The 22,401-nt window shown below is 40.7% G+C and overlaps 1 long non-coding RNA gene across 3 annotated transcripts; it reads left to right on the top strand.

Moving 5' to 3' along the window:
- The first annotated feature begins 34 nt into the window (after window positions 1-34).
- Window positions 35-21,860, top strand: LOC107311773. 3 transcript variants are annotated; one of them, XR_004306646.1, is made up of 5 exons: window positions 35-3,286; window positions 14,485-14,788; window positions 15,316-15,417; window positions 20,397-20,594; window positions 21,775-21,860. It is a non-coding gene; the product is annotated as an uncharacterized LOC107311773 (long non-coding RNA). The 3 variants fall into 3 exon arrangements; XR_001554246.2 differs by lacking the exon at window positions 14,485-14,788 and having other exon boundaries at window positions 49-3,286; XR_001554243.2 differs by lacking the exons at window positions 14,485-14,788; window positions 15,316-15,417 and having other exon boundaries at window positions 48-3,286.
- The last annotated feature ends 541 nt before the right edge of the window (window positions 21,861-22,401 follow it).

Below are 22,401 nucleotides of genomic sequence, written 5' to 3'. Positions count from 1 at the left end.
TTTTTTCTCATCAAGATGTATGCATAGAAATGAAAATAATTGCTAGTAAAGTTCTTTTCTAGTTTTTCTGATCGTCCTCTGCTGAAACCTCTTGTATCAGTTCCTGTGGTGGCTGGTACTGTGTCCTGAGCTGCTTCCAGTTCCTGGAGGTGCAAGATCACTTCTACTGCAGCAGCCAGGCTCCTTGGCTGGGACTCTGTAATTCCCTAACATGGCTTGACCTGCAATCACTTTCCAGATCTAATACCCATACAGTCTCAACAAGAAGTCCTAAGAAGATCAGTTCTGTGGTCTGCTGTTCTGCTCGCAGCAGACCAGTGCATGTTAGGATGGAATTCCAACAATGCCACTTTTCAGCTGTGCCATTTAAGAAGATGGGAATGGCTATGGGTCTGGAATGGTGGGAATGGAGGAGCTTTGTGCTGCCTCCTCCGGCAGAAGAATTGTGCCACAGCATCCACATCCCTGAGGGACTGTCTGGTCGCTCCCATAGAATGCGGGAGTGTTGTAAAATATCCTCATTATTTGTGAGGAAAACAAACAGGCTGGATGTTCATTGATGTAAACACTGTTAATCTTACCAAGAAAGTTTTATGCCTTTTTTTTTTTTTCTTTGCTACATTACATGCTGTTATGCCTAGGTGAAAATACCAAGCGCAGTGTTATTTCAACAGATTCAGAATTCAAATGCATATGGCTTTAAAATGTACGATTTCAAGCTGTTTTGCCTATCTTGTGAGCTGTCAGGGTTCTTTTTAAGCAGAACATTGCACTCTCTGTGAACAAAGTAGCTTCTGTTGTGTTGGAACAATGACATAATTTTAGGTAAAACACTGAAATCTCATTTTACCTGGATAGGGACTCTAGAGATTTTCTCATTTTATGTTTATTTCCTTAGACAGAGGCACCTATCTTCCTTGTTCGAGGTCAAAACTTGGTTGTACAAAAGTTCTTTCAGACTTCATGCCTATCTTAAGTAAAATCTACACTTGATTTCAGACTCTCCAAATTGCAGTGTCTGACCTCGAGTACTTGAGTTCTGTATCTGGTCCTGGGAGTTATAAAAGAGAAACTGTAGAAACCTTGCTTTCAGGCAAGGAAACAAGGCAAAGAAAAGAAAAATATGCAGGGGGTGAAAGATGTTGAGTGTGGGCTTTGGCTTCTGTCTGGGGAGTGCTCACCTTCCTGCCTGTGTGCACAACTACTGTGTAAGAACCAGGCATCTCCACACCAAGTTCTGACTTAGCTAAGAATCTTGTTGATGATGCTTGATGCGGTGTTGCACACAGAAGTGAATCTGGGAAGGAGCACTTTTATTTTGGAACTTATTTTGGTACGTAATAATGATCAAAACAGCCTACTCTTGGACTGTGCTTATGGAAGATTAGATGAAGGTCAAAGGTTTCCATCTGCTCTCTTTGTTTTGCTTTTGTTTTATTTTTTTCTCTAAGTCGCAAGGCCTTTCGTGTGGCTTTCTAAAGCAAAACCTAGCATAATACACATGCCAGTCAGAAACTGTAATACCTATTAATGGTTATCTGTGAAAGGAGTCCTGTGAATTTAGTATTTATACTATCTGTAGAGTAAAAGAGTGGTGTAAGGTCATCATTTGTGGTACCCAACTCGTTTCAGTGTTTGTTAGGTTTTGGTTTTAAGAGGTGTTTTCCACGACTGTCTGCTGGCAGCCTGCTTCCAGGCCGTGACAGCTGTTACACCACGCTCAGATCACTATCCTGGAACGAAGCAGGTAGTTTTCTTCCTGAAGTAAACAGCAAGTTCAAATAGTAAACTGTGGTTTTAACATACCCTTGTCAAAGAGGTTAATTTGCCCCCTCTACAGTGGAGAGGACCTCAGCTAATTGATGGTGAATGGGAACGGTTAAAATTGCAACTAAATCCAACTGGCCTGAGAAAAGCAGGCCTGGTGATACTTGAATAAGGGAAAGCAGGAGGTGCTGCTGCAGTGAAGTACACAGTTATGGAAAGTCCCCGTTATCTTGGGGTGGTGTGCTTCTAACACCTTCTGCCAGCCCCCCTGCTTAATCAGGTTCACTACAGCCAATCACACAGGAAAGCCTCTGGGCAGGTTTTTAATATCTCCGGAGAAGGAGACTCCACAACATCTCTGGGCAGCCTGTTTTAGAGCTCTGAAACATGGAAGCACAGGACTCCACTTCTGAACGCCTCTGTCTTAGGATATGGATGTTATCTGACAGGGGTGATGTAAAGCTTCAGTTAAAATCTGCAGAATGTTTTGAAGTCTTAAAAGGAGTACCACAAGTAATATTTATACGTCTTTACCTCTAGTCTTTGTTACAGGATGACATGTCTGTCCAGAGCAGAACTACAAAGATCCAGATGAAAGAAGACATTGCTGCTTACAGTTAGAAAGACCCAAATAAGATACGGGGAATATGAGCTCTCAAAGCTGTGATGGATTTAGATAAAGAGGCACGTTCATTATTCAGTGAAAATAGGCGTGTCTTTGTGGGTTCTGGAGTTTTTGTTTGTTTTTGTTTTGTTCTTTTGGTTTTGAAGTAGAGAACCAGTGGGCAATTTTCCTAGGAGAAAACTGAAGAACAGAGATGGAGTGTTAAAATATCCAATGCCGTTCCCATTACACATCTGCAAGTGCAGGGAACAGTTACTTGTGTTATACACCTTGTTACCATCAAGTAGGTAAGTGTGCCAGGACTTGGGATTCTTAGGTTAATTCTTGTGTTTGTGTATGTGATAACTTGTCCTAGAATACAGCTTGAAAGATAGTAGTCTCAGCCAATCAGTGCTGCTTTCTTTAGTTCTTTCCAGTACCACAGCTCATACTGTTGGTAATGAGGAAGGGATACCACTCATGGAGACCTGGAAAGCTTGAAAAGTGAGTCCATGAGAACCTCATGAGGTTCAACAAGGCCAAGGGCAAGGTGTTGCACTTGGACTGGGGAAATCACAGATGTGAGTACAGGCTGGGAGAAAAATCCATTGAGAGCAACCCTACAGAGATGGACCTTGGGGGTCCTGATGTGCAAAAGGCAGGACATGATCCAGCAGTGTGTTTTTGCAGCCTAGAAGGCCAGCAGTATCCTGGGCTGCATCAAAAGAGGTGTTGCCAGCAGGTAGAATGAGGTAATTGTCCCCTCACAAAGAATAACCTTTGCCCTTGTGAGGCCCCTGTGAGATATTTTGTCCAGGTCTGGGACCCCCAGAACAGGAAAGAGACGAGCTTTTGGAGGTCAAAAAGGATGGTCAGAAGGCTGGAGCACCTTTCCTAGGGTTATTACAGGCTGAGGTAGGAGGGGTTGTTCAGCTTGGAGAATAGAAAGTTCTGGTGACACTTCATTGTGACCTTACACTACTTAAGGGGATATAAGCAGGAGAGTGGCTGACTTTTACGTGGTCTGATAGTGTGGTAGGACAAGGGGTACTTGCTTTAAACAAAAGAGAAGAACCGGTTAGGAAGAAATTCTTTACTCAGAGGGTGGTGAGGCACTGGCACAAGCTGCCCAGAGAAGCTGTGAATACCCCCGGAAGTGACTGAGGCCAGGCTGGATTGGGCCCTTGGAAGCCCTGCCCACCCCAGGAGAATAGCTTTAAGATTCCTTCCCACCCAAGCCATTCTATGACTCTATGAAAGTATTTGATAGATGCTCTTATCAGACACTACTGTAATCAGAGATTAATTTTTAGGTATAGTGCAAACAGAAGCTATCCAAACTAGTCTCCTGAATTTCACAGCTGAGTTTCCAAAAGAGGAAGAGAAAATAAGGTAGCTATGGATCTCTTGGTTAGGGAAATCGTACCTCCTAAGTAGATGCAATAGCTCCAAGAAAGTGATTTGCTAACCCTTTCTGGATTAGTTCTCTTTCTGGAACTTGGTATGTAGACCCACTTGAATATTTTAAATTATTTTGATAACATAAAAGCCACGCTTGCTATTCAAAGAAAACAAACTCTGTTGTGGAGCAGTTGGTAACAGGCTCCTTAGTGGAGAAGAGACCTTCTGGACCAGCAAGTGAAGACCTGCACAGACAGGACCTTTATAAAAGGAAAGTGAGGGAAAAAAAAAAACAACAAAAAAACATGCACAAAATAAGAAATACCACCACCAAAGAATATGTAAAACAAACAAACAAGCAAACAACAACAGAAATGACAATGAAGAAAGAAAAACAAAACAAAAACAAAAAAAACACCCCCAAAATAAAACTTCATGAACTAAATTAGTTCTTTCCCTGACTCTCTGGAGCAAGCTGAGCAGGCTGTCCCAGGTGTAAAATGCTCCACCTTCTGTCTTTAACAAATGTGATTTAATTACTGTCTCCACTGGAGTGTGAAGCCTAGCCCCTTTTGAGAACCACTAAGGAAACAGAATCCAAAATTGATTAAGGTAACATTTATGAGGAATTAATCATTAAGCCAGTCACAAGCCTTACATTGCCATTTAGGAGCCTGTCAAAGCAAGTTTACAAGACATCATACCTCTGAGGAGAGCAGGAAGCAAATATTTTCCATGTTGATGGTGAAAAAAATGACAAAAATCATGGACTGATACTGACAGTACTTGAAGGAACATGATTTCCCCTTCACCCTCTGGGTTTATTTTTGTGTGTCTTACCTATGTATTTAGTTCCTAATGAATATCAGGCAAGAAAATGTAAAAGAGTGGGGAGATTAATACTTGGAAAAAAATCTCTTGAGCCTATTTTCTGAATGTATTTATTTAGGTTTATTTGAATTCTTTTTCGATCATTTATTCTGCTGTTAAATACCTAGCTTTGTGAGTAAATGACCACATGGAAACAATGTCATTTGTAAACTTAAAGAGAATTTTTAGAAGGACTCATTTGGGCTTAATTCTTCTGTCATTGAGCTCTGTGGGAGTGAAGTTAAGCAGTGAAAAGTGCTTCTGGAATTCACCCTTAAATGTTGCTATTGCTAAGAGAAATACATCTGATTCTTCTGGGCTGTATTCACCTGCATTCCGTCAGAAATGGAGCGTGCACAACAGAAAAACGAGGAAACTGATCACATTGATGTGAATTAGGAGACTGAAAGTACGCAGGAGGACTCACACATGGTGCTGTCACAAATGATAAAATGATCAAAATGAAATGCCACTGGAAATTTTCTCTTGTTGTTATCTTTTTAAGTGTTACACCCTGAAGGTTCATCACACCTCACTTCTCCCCTGCTGTTTCCATGTTAAGTCTATCTAACACTCAGCAGAGCTATACATTGAAGTGATGGTGCGGGAATGTATTTAGAGGCTCAAAAGGATTAAGTGTTGCCCAGAAAAGTTTATTTTCTGTACAGAATTGTTTATTTGAGTGATCACTGATATCCACCAAACTCTGTCTTACCTTAGCAAGCTTTTGCTTTTGTGTTGCCCACACAGAAAGTTGTTGATTCAAGATTACAAAGCTTCTGATGTAATTGCAAATTGGGAGTAAGGTGAGAAGAAGGGGAAAATACCTTCGCAGTGATGTTAGAATAGGACTATCAACTCAAATTAACTGAGAACAGAGATTCAAATCCAACTGTTCTCTATTTAAACCCCAGTGCAAATCTAATCTAATCTAATCTAAAGAGGCTTTAGGGCTTTGACTTGCATCTTGTTGTTATTGCATACAAGTTATGATAGTCATTAGTTTAATAATCTTTGGATATACGGAAGCAAAAGCAAAACAGTTCTTCTGAAGTTCATCTCTTCCTAAATGCTTTACAGAAAACATGCTAGGTGTAATTACAAGAAGCAATACCTGCTCTGGAAACATTCTGCATGACTCTGTCATTTCAAGCTGCAGAACATGGAAGTGCTAAAGTGTTCCTGAGGATATCAGGAGAAATAAAACGTTCCTTATCTCCTGTGACAAAGATAAAAAAGAGGAACATGTGTAATGTAACTCTTCAGGAAAGCCATGAGTTCAAATGACAAACACAGTGGAGGGGAGCTAAACACAGGATGTTCCCAGAAGCATTCAACCGGAGCAACATAGGGGTAGGAAATGCACCATTTACAAGAGAGATTGGACATTTAAAAAAAGAATTTAGTAGGCTACATTTAGCATGTATCTGCTGTGTCAAAGGCAGTGTAATAGTAAACAGCAGTGAAAGGTCCAATTAAGACTGAATCCTGAAGGAGGAGTGTGGCTGGGGACGGTGTTTGAGCAGCAGCACAAACAAAAGCACATTCCCATTAGGACTACTGCTAGGAAAAACTTACAGTGTGATGCTGGCTCCAAAGGCCCAAATTAAATAAGAGCCTGGCTTGTGCTGGGCACTGTGTAAACATCGAGGAGACAGTCTCTGCTCTGAAAAAGCACCCAGGCTAAAGCAGAAAGGTTAGGCAGTTTTACTTCCTACCATTGTTAAAATCTCATTTCTATTTGTCTTGGTCAAGATTATGAAGGGGGAGAGAATTAATTACCAACTTCCTTTTTCTTTTTTTAAGATCCTTGTTTCTTTTCTAGTTCATGCTCTTTGCTAGTTTCTTTTCTCAGCTCTTTGCCTTCATAAAAGTTGAACTGTGATTCCAAAAGGCTTCCACCCACATCCGAGTGGCCTGGGCATTTTCAGAGGTACAGACAACGATGGGTATTTTAGGCAATAAGTATTAAATTAGATATGGTTCTTGAGTGACAAACAATCACGAAGCCCAAAAACCTCAAAATGAAGCTCGGGCCAAATTACTGATAGCTCTCTAGTGACGCTTTGAGGCCGTTCTCGTGTACTGAAAGTAATCTAAGCTCTGCTCCTTCAAGTGGCTGCTCTCATTCTCTGACAGCAGTATCTGCTTGGGAATAGTTTGGCTTTTTGGGAAGGAGGGAAGGATGGTACCTACTTTGGAGAGACAGTTTTATACGTAGGTGCACGATTTTAAATTTTGAGCTGGCTATTAGTATTCATTCTTATCAATATATGCCCTCACCTTTATAAAATGCTGACAAATTGAAAGACAGAAATGAAGAATCCTTGTGGATATTATTTCTATTAACAAAGTGCCTTAACTCCTTCATTTTTACAATTACTTTTTGTGATTACTGGGAATATTAATAAGAAGTTTGTTCAGTCCAAACTGTATTTCAGTACTACAGATATCAGGAGAAAATGTTTGCATTTCAGCTGACTTGCTGTGGAAAAACAAGAGAAAAACTGCTAGGAAATCAGCTCAGACCACTGTCTATCTGAAACACTCTAGTTCTTGTTAGCCAGCTGCCCAATGAGCTTTTGTCTGACATTTGTCAGAGTCACCCATAAATAAAAAGTTCAAAAAGTTCTCCATCTATTCCTGTAACATAGACAGGACTGGTTGTACAGGCATTGCCTGATGATATTTTCACCATCATGTTGCATAAATCAGCTAAAGTGGTAAAAACACTTGTGGTTTGGCAATATTTATGATCTCTATATTGCTAGCAGCATGTGGGAGCTATGAGAGGGAATTTCCCTACAGTTGTTACAGCCAGTGTAACCACTGAGACATATAGCACTTGTTGCTACCAAGAGTGTTAAACTTGGATGTCTCTATCTATAACTTGCCAAGTGAGGGAAATAATAATATTTTAAAGTAATAATTAAAAAATAGTAGTCAAATAATTCACACATTAGGAAATTAACCAAACAATTTCTGGGCCAATAGTGAGAGAGACTGACAGGAAGAAGAGGGATAGTCTCGAGAACTGGAGAAAAGCAAATAGGATACCATTTTTAGGTACAGTTTCACAAAATAAATGGGGGGGGGAAAAAAAGAGAGAGAGAGACTAAAAGAAAAGAAAATGGAGGGACAGACAGAAAGACAATGAGACATGGGTGTTACGGAATGACAGCACTGTGAAGCAAAGACAAAGGGAATTAAAGAAAATCAGCCAAGGTAACTGAAACTGCACTAGAGCAAATACACATACAGATAAATAAAGCAGTAAGAATTAGTCAGGATCAGCTTCTCAGAAATAAAACACACCAGGCCAATGTAATTTTCTCCTTTGATAGCATATCCATCCTAGTATTTAAAGGGGGACACAAGATCTTGACTGCACTAATATTTTCAATTAGGAAATGAGAACCAGAAAAATAAACTGAAGGTATGATCCAAAATTAATCAGAAGTTCAGCAGAGAAGAAATTTCATTCAGAAGAAGAAGATGGGAACTACCCAGGCAGCAAAAAAGGGGCTGGGGTCTAAGTGGCTGCCCAGCACTAGTCTTCTTCACAGCACAGAGGCCAGGGTTCAACACTGCTGTAATGAGCACACACTTCTAAGAAAGATGTGCTTTACAAGCAATCTTCAGCTGTATGGAAATTGCACAGAAAGGCAACACACAGGCTTTACAAAGCAAAATGTGGGTTTGTGTAGCCTAACTAAGGAAAAGTTCGGAGGGCTACGAGTGTAACAAAAGGTTAAAATAAGGAGACATCAGTCCCTCTTTGTGTCAGCTGGAGAAAGGACCAAAATAATTACTATAGTTTGTGAGAAAGAGGATGTTGCTTAAGCTTTAGAAAAAGATTTCCAATTGTGAGCATAACTCAATGGTCTAACAGATTACACAACAGGAAAGTAGTGGAAAACCTTCTTCCTTGTTAAGGTTTGAGGCTAGAATAGATAATCTGTAAAGGACAATCTGTCTTTATTCTACCTTAATACCAGTGGTGAGCAAGACTATAGCTCAAATTTCTTTCCTCACCTCTGTATCCTTGCCTTAGAATGTGAATTCAATGCAATGTTTTTAAAAGGTCTTGAGAGACCAGGAGAAAGCTTTGTCTTGTGGTTCAGTAAAAGTTAAGATGGTGTACAGGAAAGGGAGGGTACAATAACAGTTGCCCAGAATTTACCTCACGAGATACATGTACATAAACGTCCAACTAAATAAAAATACACACGTACTACTCCTAATGTGCTTATCAGTAAGGAGTCTAAACAGAAACAGATTTAGGAAAGAAATCAATTGCTTTTAACATTTATTTTACAAAATAATTGCATAACATTCCATTATACATTAACTATTTAGTCCAAGAAGCAGGCCATATTAAGTTAGGTATTGTACACTCACAAAGATCCTTGTGAGATTTCCTCAGTGTAAGATTTCATCAAAATCTGTAGCTTGTTTAGAAGAAAAGCTGCAAGCAAAAGAGCACTGAATTATTGCCATTCGTGTTTCATGGCAAGGAATGCCAGTAGGAGTGCTCCAGTTCTTTGGAATTTTACATTCATTAGCTTGAATTTAAAGTCTGTGATGATCAAGCTATCTGCTAAACATAGCAATTTACATATCTACATAACATAGCTACAAATACAATTATATACTTGCAGTACTTGTGTTACATACCTAGATACTGGTCTGTGGTACAACTCTATACAATGGCAAACACATCCATAACAAGCTATTGAAGTCATTTGTCAGGAAAAAAAAAGCATTTTTAGTCAAAGAGAAAGAGAAATTTTCTTCATTCTTCACTGAGTTGTCCCTTTTGGACTAATCTTCAGCCACCAAATAGACAACCTATGTTTTACACAGTTTGAAACATCTTTTTCCACATATGCACTATATAATTCTTTTAAACACATAAATATACACAGTCTACAAGGAACAGTAATATCTCTCTGAATTGACCACATTACAGCAGGGTGTGGATTTCAGGGAGCATTGTTGGTTTTTTTTTTGTCACAGTTTCTGTCATGACATTAATAGAATCATAGAATCACTGAGGCTGGAAAAGACCTCCAGGATCATCCAGTCCAGCAGTCCACCTACCACCAGTGTTTCCCCACTAAGCCATGTCTCTTAGTAAAACGTCTTGAACACCTTCAGGGACGGTGACTCCACCATCTCCCTGGGCAAGTCCATTCCAGTCTGCTGTTTTGGAGAAAGAATTCTTCCTAATATTCAACCCCTCTGGCACAACTTGAGGCCATTTTCTCTAGTCCTGTTGCTGTGTAATATGTCATGGGCACACACTGCTCTTTTGGCTGTTCTCTTTTAGCATCTTCTCTTAGTTTTAACACTCTCCTATGAGTGTAACTGGTTTTATTTCATGGAAAATTCAGCCCTCTCATTGTGCACGCATCTTTTCATTATGCACTCACATGCTGAAGTTAAACCCAGCCTGATGGGAAGTGTGTTGAATTTCTACCCCTTCATGAGCAGTGATTGCCACAGTCTGATCATGGTGGAGATGAAGGTTCTCTGATCTCAGAATTCTGTCAGTCTGAGTACTTCAGACCAAACTGTTTTTTCGTCTTTTATTTTTCAAAGTATCAACATTTCTCATTTATCTGCTACAACAACCTGACTACACAGAGGAACATCACTTTTACGTTTCTATTATGAGACCAATTTCCTCTTAAAACAAGGAAATGCAAACAAAGTGCAAAGCCAAGGTTCAGAAACAGTCTAAAATAGGAATGAAAACGTAATTTGTCTCCTTTAGAAAAAAACAACAAGATTTTTATTGTTTTTTTAATTGAAACTAAGATTGTTGTCATAAATAGGAAAGATTTTTTGTAATGTCCCTGCCTCAGCCAGTAGATGGGTTTTAGTAGTACCTACCCCTTACGTGTCTGTTGTCAGCTAAGATATAGCTGTTTATGCAGTAGATCAGAAAATATAATAGTAATGTAGTGTTTCTCAAAACAGCACAGAATGATGTTGATATATCTTACATCCTTATAACACAAGTAACAAAGTAGTAGGAAAAGAGTGAAAGGAATTGTGTGCTTAAAGGACTGAACCAGAGTCCCACAAAAAAGTGTTCTGATGCTGTCTCTGCCACTGGTTTATAGAACAACTTTGGGCAAGATTAATCCAAAATCTTAGAAACATGTTGTCCATTTTGTTTGGTTTTGGTTTCGTTTTCCAGGTTGTCTGAATATTTTCTACTCTTATCTAACAAAATAGGAACTATTTTGATGCTATTTAAAGTGTTAGGAGGAGAGTGTTATAGGAACATAGGAGAGTGTTAAAGGAACTGCTATTTAAAGTTCTCTACACAAGAATGAAGAATGCAGAGGTCGTAGATGGTTTGATTTTAATCCACAGCTCTGTGCTGTAGCTCTGTCTTTGTAAGGGGGCAAACAGCACTCCTCAGCTTCACATATAGATTTGATGTCTAGGCATCCTTCCAAAGATCCAGATAAAGCTACCTACCTGGGAAGTTCATTTTCAGTGTCCTGTTCTCAGGTGTCCTCTTTAGCCAATAAAAAACACAGCAAAAAGGGGGAAGATATGAGGGACTTACTTTCTATCTATGGTTTTATGTGTTTATCTTTACAATAGTTGAGAGCTGGAGCGCTCTTGGGAACTGCTGGTGAGCTTAAACTTCTGGCTGAAGAGACCTGAATATTCATCTCAGAAGAGTCCTTGCCCCCCAGCACATTCAGTTTGGTAGAAGAGAAGGAGTAGGAAAGGCGGTGGTTAACGTCTGCCTTATTGAGGCTAGCCCATTGGGTTCCAAGTATTAGTTACTTGGTGGGCCAGAGAATGATCTGCCTAAGTCTTTTTTTTTTTTTTTTTTCTTCCTGGATTTAAATAGTTGAGTTTAAAGGCCTGATCTTTTTCTAAATATGGGCTTTTGTCAAAGCAGGCTGTAAGCTCAGTAAGGATATAGAGGGGGTGTGAAGTTTTAGCACTGTTGTAGCAACAGTGATTAGCCTTTGTGATCATCTGACTTGTATTTGTCACCTTTTCTAACATTCAGACTAGTTTCTGTATGTTACTTCTCTGTTTGAGATAAAGAAACAAGCTGTGACCTCATATGCATGCAAAATGGTGTGCCCTGTACCAATTTAATTTAGGTTTTCAGATCTGAGCTCAAACTGATATCAGCTGGGGAGGAGAGCTGACAGGAGAGCTAAACTTCTTCACTCCTTCTGTACTGAAGATATGACAACCCCCCCCCCCCCCCCCCCCCAGCCATTTAAAGTCAATTGGCCTTAACATCTGGAGTTCTTGAGAAACGTATTCATAACTGAGATGTCATTAAAGATATTCTTAGTAAATGCATCCCTGGCAAACTTATTTTAAACAAGGATTTAAAACTAAATTAAGAAAAATGGAGAGGGGAAAAATGAAAGAGGTCTACACAATATGCGCAAAAATGACAAGTTGATTTAAAACTACTTAACTAATTTTCTTCAACCCAAGCGTGTTTTCTTGAACAGGCTATATTGTAAGCCAATACAAAGTTTTCTGGCTTGCCATTTTTGACTTAACTAGACACAGAATATTTCAACAAGAACATATGGAAGATATATATAATTTTTTTCACATTCATTTAGCTGAAGATATTTTGTTCAAACTTTTCTGACATAACCCAAGAGTAAAACCAAATATGGAAATCCTCAGCCCTAGAAGAATGTAAGAAATTAATGAGAGGTGCTAAGCTGAAACTAAAATGAAAGTTGGCACCAAACTGCAACAAAACAGTCATTAGAATGGATTATTTAATAGAGCTGCAACCATCTTGAGTACTTTGTTAAAAAAAAAAAATGGAAAAGAAAAATGACATAAAACTTCTCCTTAATCACTCACAAATCTTTAAGAGAGCAACCTTTCCAAGTTGGCCACTAGAGTTTGAGATGTTCCACCAGGCCTTTTAAGTAATAACACTTAAGTTATACTATAGTGTATATGTATGCGTATATGCATATATATATATATATACCCACGTCTTGCAGACGACAGGTATTGTCACAGAAAGCAAACGAACTTGAGCTGCAACTTTGAATAGAGCAAGCATGGCTGAAAATGTTTGATGGACAATGGAAATGGTTAATTGTGAACAGCAGATGTCAGAATAGAAAGTGTGAAAGACATTTTCCCACTGCCCTATTAAGTCATGGCCTTATATAATACTACAATCTCTTCATAGTTTGTACGCAGTAAAAGTTATATTTTAAAATTTGCTCTGTGTGCCATGCTGCTGAATTGACATTTTTAGTGACTTGTGCCATCTATAGTGAGAACGCAACTATACTTGTACATCTGCAGCTGAAGTTGTTCTCCTCCCTACAGCAAACTGAGACCTTCAGAAAGAAGAACTTAGAACTTTTACATCAGCCCTGATGCTCTCAGTGAAGCAGGAAGCAGAGACATGGCATTTCACATTGCTAAGACAGTCAGCAGAGCTCTAGTGTTAAGACAGGGTGAGAGTTAATGACCTTAGGTTGCACCAGGGGAGGTTCAGGTAATATACTAGGAAAATTTCTTCCCAGAAAGAGTGATAATGCAGTGGAACAGGCTACCCAGAGAGGTGGTGGAGGTTCCTGGAGGTGTAGATTGGGCACTGAGGGACATGGTTAGGGAGCATGGTGGGGATGGGCTGACGGTTGGACAAGGTGATCTGAGAGGTTTTTTCCAACTTCAATAACTCTCTGATTCTGTGGTACAACCACCAGGACAGTGCTGCAGGAAGAACTCATATGAGCTGATCCCTCAGCCTGTGGACTCCCAGGATCAGATGGGTATCACCCACACCATTTCATCTGGCAGGCATAACAGTAGTGGCTGGAAACAGCAAAGCTCTGGGACCTCCCAGCCAGCTTCACCATGAGCTGCAGCACAACTTGCCCCAGCTGCAGAGCAAGCCATGGAATCCTGGGTGGTGGATGCTCCTGGATACTTCCCAGGAAGGTCTCCACAGGGATGTGGTGTGCTGCCAGCAATGTAATACGGCCAGGCTCCTTTCTGCTGCAGAGCACAGTCAATTGGCTTTTGGCCACCTGTTTCACATGAGCCCAGTGATGGACTAAGGGTTCCCTCTGCAGAAACACAGCTCTCTGGCTTTCTTGTAATTTGATCTATGGCTGGCAAGAGCAAATGTTGCCTTCACTTAGCAAAACACATAAAATAGCTCATATAAGAAGTAATCTTGTTAAGGAAAACCCATTGTTAAATGCTGTTACAGAATTGAATGAATCATATTTATACTGAGAGCATTTCATTAAATCCCTAGCACAAAAATATTTTGTGTCCATGCCCCAACTACTGATTGATTTTATCTTGCTGAGTTTTGTTCAGGTTTTGCTATGACTGTCAGAAATAAACAGCAAGAATTCAATTTTGTCCCCTGTCAAAGACTGAATTCTGCACACTTTCTTCATGGAAATAATCTTGCTAACTTTAGTGTCAGTACATGGAACCACTGCATGCAACAGGAGCAAGAACTAAATCTGATGTACAGCACTGTGGTGTGGTAAATGCTGATTTAAGTACCTCTAATGATATAATTGATGGCCTGACTTGTTGCTTTTCATTATCTTGTTCAGCTAAGCAAACACATTTCAGAGCTCCAAAGGAGTCAGGCAATGTCCAGAAAAGTTGATTTATCAGTAACAGACAGCCAAAGCTGTTCTGTACCCCTTTCAAATGAATAATCCTTTCCAAAACTAAATAAGTATATGAACTACTTTGTGAAATAAATGTGTCATTTGTGCAATGAAAAACACATGAGTTGTAAGATGGTTTCTACTGCCTTTTCTCTTTTTTCCCTTCAGGTTTTCTATGTTGTCAGCAATTTGAAGTCTTTCAGAAACATCAGATTATAAATGATCCAGAAAACTTCATTAAAGCTTCTAATTTTTACCAAACTGACCATGCAAATTAGCTAGTGTGGAAATGAAAGAGCTACAGCAGAAACGCCACATCATTCTATTTGTACAAATTTGGAAATGTAGTCAGAAACTGACTTTAGTTCCCTTTTAACTAAAAGAGCTCATTTCTTCTTCAAAATATATATTTCCTGTTTAAAAGTTCAAAGAATGACCTTTCACCATCAGCTGCACATATTCAAACCAATAGGTGAACGCTTATGTAAGAACTGCCTTTACTTCATTGTACATCAGCCACCTACACAGGAAAAGCAAGCTCTTACTCTTCAAGATGCTTCCATTTTGATTTTGAAGAACAACTGAGCACCCTGAATTTGGAAAGTAAAGCACCTCTGACATATTTCAAGTTGGGAAAGTGTTCATGAAAATTCTCAAAGTCACAGGTCATTTCTTAAAGTGTAGGTCATGAAGTTTAATTGTCTGCTAAGAGAATTGGACAAATCAAGTTTTTTAAGATTAAAAACAACAACAAAAAAGAGCAAACTCCAGCTGTTAGGCTTGAGGAAGATATAGCTATTCACATTTTGTTATTGCATGCAGCGAAACACACTGCTTAGTATTTCAAACAACTGCTGTGTTAAATATAACTCTCTCTGATCATTTTTGAAATAGAGACAGTGTCATTTTTTAGCACTACAGAATAATGCAGGCAACGTAGATCTGAGTTATTAGATGGGTTCTCTGGATCATAAGACTTGTAATAATTATCCTTCTCAGGAGAAGTCTTTTATAAACTTTGAGACTGAGGCACGGCAAGAAGACCATGTGTGAAGTATTGAAGATGTTGTGGGAGAGCAGCAAAAGCCAGCAAGTTATCAGGTCAGCAGTCCTATCAGCATAACTCTCTCCCTTGTAGTTAGGGGTGCCCAGCTGCAGTCTGGATTGTGGTGCCAGCAAGTGTGCTCCATTAAGGAGTTTTACTCATCGATTTGTAGGGTGCATTAGAGTGCCATGAACAAGTTCCTGTGGCACAGAATTTGAGCCATCTCACTCAAAACATCTGTCCCAGAGTTCATTATAGCATCCCTTAAGAAGGCTCTGTGTCTCTACATCTGCTATATGTCTCTGCTATTGGACCTGCTCACAACCCCATTATCTACAGCTTATCTCAATGATTTTTTTTGCATCCACAGATCCTCTTTACACATGTCTACTGAAAAAACAGGGTCCCAAGCATCACTGAGGGTGAACAAGAAGGGGTTAAAATAGATGATCTGCTTTCTCGCACCACAGGAGGAACAGCAGTCTGCCCCTTACTCCTTCCATAACTCAATGCCTCTTCACAGAAGACCCTGCACTCATGAGTCACTTTGCTTCAGAGGCAAGTTCCACTTCCCTAGCTTTTATCCTGGGCTTGTTCAGCCTAGAGAAGAGAAGGTTCTGGGGAGACATCATTGTGGCCTTCCAGTACTTGAAGGGAGCTTATAAACAAGAGGGAGCTTATAAACCAACTTTTTACATGGTCTAATAGTGTTAAGACAAGGAGGAATGACTTTCAACTTAAAAGAGGGGAGATTTAGCTAAGATATTAGAAAGAAATTCTTTACACAGAGGGCAGTGAGGCGCTGGCACAGGCTGCCCAGAGAAGCTGTGGGTGCCCCATCCATGGAGGCTCTCAAGGCCAGGTTGGATGGTGCCCTGGGCAGTTGAGCTGCGAGGTGACAGCCCTACTCATGGCAGATGTTTGAGATCCTTTCCAACCCACACTATTCTATGATTCTATTATTCTGTTCCCACTTTCACCCCTTCCAGATCTGAGTTTTGGGAACAACTCTTCTCCAGAGAGCCTATAAACCCACCAGAGTATATAGCAATTCCCATCTTCTAGAGACAGGGCATGAAAGGGTAGTGGCTTCATCCTGCATGGGATAAAAGGGTGGGACAGACCTAAGGGCCTTCCCAAACAGCAGTTAGTCCAGAGGAGATGCACTGTGAAGTAAAAAAAAAGCAACAAACTATTGTTGTCAAGTGCAAACAAATTTTATTGGCCTCACACAGAGAGGCTGCTGGCAAGGAGTAAGTTCTGAAAGCCAGTCCATTCTTGATAGCCTTCCAGGGACTCTCTACCCCACTGGGAGACTAAAAGAGAAGAAAATGTGTTCACACAAGTCAGGCTTTCCAGATAAGCTCAGCCTACACTGCAGTGTTCACAACCAGAAACTATTTTCAGATAGATAGGCCACCCTTGTCCATTGGAGCCATTTGGACACCCTCAGGAGTCCATTCACATTAAATGCACACAAGGATCCTTCTCAAGCAGTGACAGTTTGTTAACCTTAGAAAAAGGGTTAAATTTTGGCCTGGCTCATAAGAACACCTGGAAACAGAAAGCCCCCATCCTTCTAAGGATCACATGTCCTCAGGAACAGAGAAAACAAGAGCAAGTGCCAATAACCCTTCCCACCATGCAGAACTGAGCCACAAACCCAGACAATAGGCTGTCTGTCCATGCACTCACTAAAAGGCATCTGTTATTACAGCCTATGAAAACATAGACAGAGCACCCTGCCCCTAGAGATGAAAGCAGACAAAGCCAAAAAACCCAGAAAGAGAACTTTACATCCCACAACAGTCCTATAATACCCTTCCTCTGATCCCTGTACCCACCATCTCCCTTGCTTCCTTGCTTCTGGCTCAGGGGCTCAAGGCAGGGCAATGCTCTGCCAGCCCTCAGGGAGCTGCAGGCTCTCCCACCAGTACCTCCCACGTGGAAAGGCAGTGCCAGCTGCTCCTCACAGAAAAGCTGTGGGTCTCTGCCTTCAAAATACCCCAGTTTCACCTCTCTCACTGCTGCTTCTGATTGACAGAGATCAAGGTAGTTTTCTCCTCGCTAAGTGTCCTCGCTCATGGCCTGGGGAGTGCCTGAAGGTACATGGGTTAGCACCTACAAGAGCTTGGGCTTTCTGAACACAACAGCAAGGTCTGTGCAGTTCCTAACCTGGCTGTGAGCATACAGTGGGGAAATGGACAGCACAGAAATATGTTGTCGAGGGACAGTGCAAAGACAATTTGTCTCTTTCTTTCTGCAGTGAGTTCTAGAAAGGAAAAAATAAGTGAATCATCTTTTTGGATATGGCAGCTTAACAGCTTAGAGCAGTCAGATTGTCTACCTTCTTGCAGGAGATGTGACAGCTCTAAGTGCCAGCAAGCTGCATTCCTGTGCTTTGAAGAGCAGACTTATAATTCATGAGCAGCAAAATCTAGAGGGAGCTATAAAGGCTTTCTCAAACAATAATAATAAAAAAGAAACAACAGCTACAGCCTCAATTATACGTGGAAGCTTTGGATTTGTGGTTCTGAGTATTTTCACATGATAAAAAGCTTCAGCTGAGCCAGAAAAGGATGTCACAGGCCAGATGTTAGAGTGCACTATAAAAGATTTCAGTCATTGCCCAGAGTCAGGCAATCTTGGCTGTGAGCAGACCCACCCTTGGGTCAGGGAGGATTCCTCTGTGCCTTACACAGTACAACCGCACACAGGCAGAATGGCAAAGGCAGGCGGTGCTGCAGCCAGCTTCTCCAAAACATGATAGCAGCAGCCAGCAGCCCTCAGGGTATGGCTCTGCATGCTGGCAGACCAGACCAAGGAAGAGCCTCAAGATTTCCTTCCCACCTTTCTTCCTTAACTTCTTCAGTTTGTGCAAGTTACCAATTAGTGGGTCTCCTCCAGTCCAGGCTACAGGAGATAGGAATCTGCAATAATTTTCAGTGGGGAAAGACTCCAAGAGTTGTCAACATTCAAAGTTTTTCTCCAGAGAAATAATGAGATTGCAGACTTTTTCTTCTCCAATACAGTGTTGAAAATTTATCAGGCCAACACAAAATCCCGTCAGATGCTGTTCTCCTTGTAAGGGAAAATGGCTCTTGACAATGGGGGCTGCAGTCTAGTAAATGGATACAGTTTTGTTCAAACAAGTAGTTTGTTGGTGGTATACATGCACAATTGAGGGACACATAGATGCCTTTCCTTCCTCCCAAAGCTCTCTCCTTTTTAATGTTTAGCCTACCTGTTGCATTAATGGTGCAACAAGCTTTAAGATGAGTAGATTATTCATGACTGTGTAAAGGCTTATCTTCATTTTTCTAATGAAAAATATGCTTGTTAGGGAAGTCTCTCCTGCCCCTCCATATAGTCTCCACTGCTCTTCACCCTCCTGCAAAAGCCCATGTAATCAAGGCTGGATGGTAGGAAAAATTTCTTCTTAGAAAGAATAGTGAGGCAGTGGCACAGTCTGCCCAGGGTGGTGGTGAATTCACTATCTCTGGAGGTCTGGAGGTGTTCAAGAAACATGTATATGAGGCAATGAAGGACATGGTTATTGGACATAGATGGTTGGACTAAATGATCTTAAAGGTCTTTTCCTGTCTTGATGATCCAGTGATTCTATGATTTTAATGTCCACTTTGGTCCCTGAAGTGCTGTCTTTTATTTCTTCGCTCCATTTTTTCCTCAGAAGCAAGGATTACTGTGGGAGAATGAATGGTGAGATCACTGAGATCACTGTGGTTCTTCCAGTATCTTGTCTCCTTCCTGCCCATTGGTCAAAGTAGATAAAATAATGAAAGATATCAATGCCTTTGCATCTGTGCTGGATGCTGACAAACTGGTAGCTACTTCTTAAATCTCATCAGCCTTACTGATGAGAAATAGAACCAAAGCTGGACCATGCATACTTCATTTTGGTACAACAAACTTGTGTCAAAGTAAAAAGAAGGTAGAAAGCAGTGGTGATCCAGTTCCCACTTGACAAACATGGGAGCTGCCAAGAGAGTGCAAGTTGTGATGGGGCTTCACCAACATCCAGGCCATCTGGCACTTCCTGCACCTACATTTGGCACAGCTGTCCTTCTGCCATTCTCACCTCCAGCAGACAACTTAGGTCTCAAACAGAGTAGAAAGCTCTATCTGCCCAGTTCTACCTGATCTCTAGGGACATCAGAAGTCCTCAGCAATTTTTCCTCTAGATCTGCCTTTCCTCCATTTTCTAGAGAAGAGAATTAGAGTGATCGAAGCTCAAAGTCTTCCTAAGAGATAAGAAGACCTAAACATTAGCTTTCCGTATGGATTTTCATCTGTAGTGTAAGTATTCACAGGTCTGAAGCAGGGTCAATATGTGGTAGCCGCGGTCCCTGGGAAAGCCATATCACACAGAGGTGAATCGGAAATTTTTAAGACATGTTGTAATATCCTACAGCTTGCATGGATGAAGAAGGTAACACAGATGTATTGTAGCAATTTGCCAGGCACAAGGCAGTCTAGGGCATTTCTGCTTTGGAGTATTTCTGTATCACGTAACTGTGACATTCAGATGAGAAGCAACCTGCCCATTGACTGCCCCCTCCCTGGCAGCTGGAGGGACTTCTGTGGCCATAGTGCTTCATGTAGTGATTTCTTGCTGCCAGCTCTGTGACCTGCCTAATACCTACAGTTGTAACAAATCCTGTGCACAAGTAATTCCTGCATCCGCAGAGTCTGGATGACCCAATTTTCTGTCTTTTGTTATAGTTTACATTGTAGCTGTGGATGTTCCTCAAGAGGTAATGTTAGGGAGCACCTTAATTTCTTTGCTTTCAGTGACTGCCTAGCCTCTCAGGTGAGCCCTGTGCAGGATCAGATGATAATTATGTTATTAGATGCCAATATAGATAGCTAATGTAAGTAAAAGTACAGTAAAGAGTCTCACATATTCAAGCAATGCTGTCTGCTCACATTCTCTTCTCCTCCCTTCTGATACTATTTCCATTTCTGCACACAATTCTGTTGTCTTATTTTATTTTTTTTTTTTCTGCTGAAATAGATGTTTTCAAATCTGGGAGCTGAAAGGCTGAAATTGCTGATATTCATGGAACTTGGAAGGACCATCCAGGCTGAAATTGCTGCTCCACTGGTTCCACACTGCCAAGCCGCTACATTCCATGCCTGGGAGCCAAAGGAGCTTCACGTCTGTGTCCCAGACGAGATTACTGCATTCTCATTGGGAAGATAATATTGCTTGGTATGTGTCCATAAAGGAGAACCTGAGCCCTAAGAGCGTGAGAGAGACTGAGAGATTTCCCTCACACTTAATGTAGCTGTGTTTGCTAATTACCATTTAACTCGCATAATACTATTTATTATCCTAGGACTGAATAGATGCAACCAAGATCAAAATTGGTTTCTTATTAAATTTCTGCAGCTAAGTGAGACAGAGCTTCTAGTCCCAGAGGATGGAGAGAGCATGGTCATGAAAACAAAAGAGTAAAAGCTGGGCCATTAAATTGCCCAGAGAAAATTTTTAATGTTTTTTTTCAAGTCATACAAGGACAAGGGGATGATGTGCATAAGGATTAAGGGATTGAGACTGATCAGAAAGAAGGAGGGCATTTAGTCCATCTCAATAACTTATTATCCTGGAATCACCATTGCTGGAAAAATATCTGATATGAGTCTATATTTCTGATGAAAGTATTTACACAGCTTGCAATGACAAAGCCCATTTCCATATAGCTCTACCAGTCAAGAGTTCTCCACTTTGGCTAAATTTTCTCTGCTGCTCCTTCAACCTCATTATTTCCATTCAATTTTCACTAGCTAACGAGTGGAATTTGCCTGTGGCCTGTTCTTTCAGTGTCTCTTAAAAAATAAACAATCCTGTTCACTTCTGCTCTCACCATCAAAACAAACCTTAATTAGGAGGCAATTAAGGTTGCTTAAGCAATATGCCACCACTGAAACAATTGAAAGGATGGACCTTTCCAGCTCGCTCTGTCTCCATTGTTTTTAGATTGTCTTCTCTGGAATACCTCATCTGCATCTACTTGTCAGACCCCAGAAGCTTTCTGCAAGACCTTTCAGACTTTTACTAATGACTCTGAGGAGGTGCTATTACTGAACTGACTGCAGTTTAGAACTGGTGAAGATGTGAACACCAGTCATCTTTGAGTTTTACTGTGCAGCTGTTGCTTCAGCCAGTTATGCCAAAGGACTGAAATTGCTAATGGCCTCAAGTAGCTGTGTTGGTTAACGTTAGTAAAATTTGATGAGCTGGATAGAGGAACAACTGTTTGAAATTCAGCAAATTCAGTCATGAAAACTGGATATTCATGATGGGGGTGGGTGAAACAAAACCTTTTACAGGGAAAAATTGAACTAATACTATGAGATTCCTATTTTACTCTTGTTTTTATATTTAATAGATTTATTCCTTCCTTTTGATGACCATTTGATGGCTACATAAGAAGTTTTTGGCAATAGAGACTCTTAGAAAGCCTGTGCTGCTGCCGCTGGGCACACAAAGAAATGACATGGTGACCACAACTTTGAGTCACTCAGGAAGGACCTTCTACAGAACAGAAGTATTAATGTCCCATTCTGGATCTGTTCCTGAAAAAGACTGAGCTTAAGGCACAATCCCCTTTCACATTTCTTACCAGCTTACAGGTCTGCAACCCACTCTGCAGACTGGCTTTCCAGGAACTGATCTTCTGAAACCTCTGGGACCATATTTAGACATCCTAAATTCCACCCAAGTCCATGTTTCCTCAAGGTGGTACTAAGCAGCTTGCTGACAAGAAACAGTGATTTCAGGAGAAGGCTGGAATTGAGGCCACCTGCATGTGACTGAAGGCCCTGTGGATGAGCCTTACTAAGCTTTAGAGAAGGAGGTGCTTTGACATTAGGCACTGCAAAGCCACTTGATATATTTGATATATTGCCTCCTTTCTTGTCAGATGTCTAGCATGATAGGGTATAGAATGCTATCTGCCTATGTTAGCTTTAAAATAAAACACAAATCTCATAATCTAAAGAGGAATTTTTCTACA

Source organism: Coturnix japonica, chromosome 3 (assembly GCF_001577835.2).
Source record: "Coturnix japonica isolate 7356 chromosome 3, Coturnix japonica 2.1, whole genome shotgun sequence".
Taxonomy (NCBI): domain Eukaryota; kingdom Metazoa; phylum Chordata; class Aves; order Galliformes; family Phasianidae; genus Coturnix; species Coturnix japonica.
This window is presented reverse-complemented; position numbering and strand designations above follow the sequence as displayed.